This window comes from Bison bison, unplaced genomic scaffold, assembly GCF_000754665.1.
Source record: "Bison bison bison isolate TAMUID 2011002044 unplaced genomic scaffold, Bison_UMD1.0 scf7180017853721, whole genome shotgun sequence".
NCBI classification, from domain to species: Eukaryota; Metazoa; Chordata; class Mammalia; order Artiodactyla; family Bovidae; genus Bison; species Bison bison.
The window spans coordinates 4,472-6,973 of record NW_011484294.1 but is presented as its reverse complement, the minus strand read 5'-3'; positions in this window follow the sequence as shown (position 1 = coordinate 6,973).

Here is a 2,502-nt window from a genome sequence, read left to right as displayed (position 1 = left end):
TAAAAGATGATGCTGTTAAAGCACTGTGATCAATATATCAGCAAATTTGGAAAACTCAGTAGTGGCCACAAGATTGAAAAAGGTCAGTTTTCATTTCAAATGCTGAAGAAGGACAATACCAAAAAATGTTCAAGCTACCATATAATTGCACTCATTTTACAGATATCAAAGTAATAGTCAAAATTCTCCAAGCTAGGCTTCAGCAGTATGTGAACCAAATAGCTTACAGATATACAAGCATCACTTTTTGGATTTGTAATAACTCAACTGGAATTCCATCAACTCCACTAGCTTAATTCATAGTGATGATTCCTAAGGCCCACTTGACTTCACATTCCAGGATGTATGGCTCTAGGTGAGTGATCACACCATCATGGTTATCTGGGTCATGACGTTCTTCTGTGTATTCCTGCCACCTCTTCTTAATATCTTCTGCTTCTGTTAGGTCCATTCCATTTCTGTCCTTTATTGTGCCCATCTTTGCATGAAATCATCCCTTGCAATTTCTAATTTTCTTGAAAATATCACTAGTTTTTCCCATTCCGTTGTTTTCCCCCATTTCTTTGTGTTGATCACTGAGGAAGACCTTCTTATCTTTCCTTGCTATTCTTTGGAACTCTGCTTTCAAATGAGTATTTCTTTTTCTCCTTTGCCTTTCACTTCTGTTCTTTTCTAAGCTATTTATGAGACCTCCTCATATAATCATTTTGCCTTTTTTCATTTCCTTTTCTTGGGATGGTCTTGATCACTGCCTCCTGTACAATGTTCCAAACTTCTGTCCATAGTTCTTCAGGCACTCTTTCTATCAGATCCACTCCCTTGAATCTATTTCTTACCTCTACTCTATAATTGTAAGGTATTTGATTTAGATCATTATGAATGGTCTAGTGGTTTTCCCTACTTTCTTCAATTTAAGTCTGAATTTGGCAATAAGGAGTTCAGGATCTGAGCCACAGTCAGTTCCTGGTCTTGTTTTCCTGACTGTATAGAGCTTCTCCATCTTTGGCTGCAAAGAACATAATCAATCTGATTTCAGTATTGACCAGCTGGTGATGTCCGTGTGTAGAGTCTTCTCTTGTGTTGTTGGAAGTGGGTTTTTGCTGTGACCTGTGTGTTCTCTTAGCAAATCTCTGTTAGCCTTTGTCCTGCTTCATTTTGTACTCCAAGGCCAAATTAGCCTGTTACTCCAGGTATCTTTTGACTTCCTACTTTTGCATTCTAGTCCCCTGCCATACTACCATACTACCCAGCAATCCTACTGCTGGGCATATACACGGAGGAAACCAGAGTTGAATGAGATACATATATCCCAACGTTCATTGCAGCACAATTTACAATAACTAGGAAATGAAAGCAACCAAGATGTCTATTAGCAGATGAATGGATAAGGAAATTGTGATACATATACACAGTGGAATATTACTAAGCTATAAAAGGAACACATTTGAGTCAGTTTTAATGAGGCAGATGAACCTGAAACCTTTATACAGACTGAAGTAAGTCAGAAAGTGAAAGACAAATGCTGTATATTGATGCATATATATGGAATTTAGAAAGACAGTATTGACAATCCTACATTCAGGGCAACAAAGGAGACACAGATGTAAAAAACAGCCTTTTGGACTCAGTGGAAGAAGGCAAGAGTGGGATTATTTGAAAGAATAGCATTGAAACCTGTACATTACGTTATGTAAAACAGAAAACCAGTGCAAGTTCGAGCATGAAGCAGGGCACCCAGGGCCAGTGTTCTGGACATCCTAGAGGGATAGGGTGATGAGGGAGGTGAGAGGGGTTTCAGGATGGGGCATACACATGTACACCTGTGGCCAATCCATGTTGATATAAGGCAAAAACAATAAGAATATTGTTAAGCAATTATTCTCCAATTAAAATAATTAATTTTAAAAATGTTATTGAAAGTGTGGAGAAATGGGAGTCCTCCTACTCTGTTGAGAGTGAGTGAAGTTGCTCAGTCATGTATAACTCTTTGCAACTCCATGGACTTTGGAGCTTGATAGGCCACAGTCCATGGAATTTTCCAGGCAAGAGTACTGGAGTGGGTTGCCATTTCCTCCTTCAGGGGATCTTCCTGACCCAGGGATTGAACCCAGATCTCCCACATTGCAGGCAGACGCTTTACCATCTGAGCCACCAGGAGGGGGAATGCAAATTAGTTCAGCCATTCAGTTCAGTGCTCAGTCATGTCAGACTCTGCAACACCATGGATTGCAGCATGCCAGGCCTCCTTGTCCATCACCAATGGGAGCTTACTCAAACTCATGTCCATTCACCAATGGGAGCTTACTTAAACTCATGTCCATTGAGTCAGTGATGCAATCCAGCCATCTCACTTATTGTCATTCCCTTCTCCTCCTGCCTTCAATCTTTCCCAGCATCAGGGTCTTTTCAAATGGGTCAGCTCTTCACATCAGGTGACCAAAGTATTGGAGTTTCAGCTTCAACATCAGTCCTTCCAATGAATATTCAGGACTGATTTCCTTT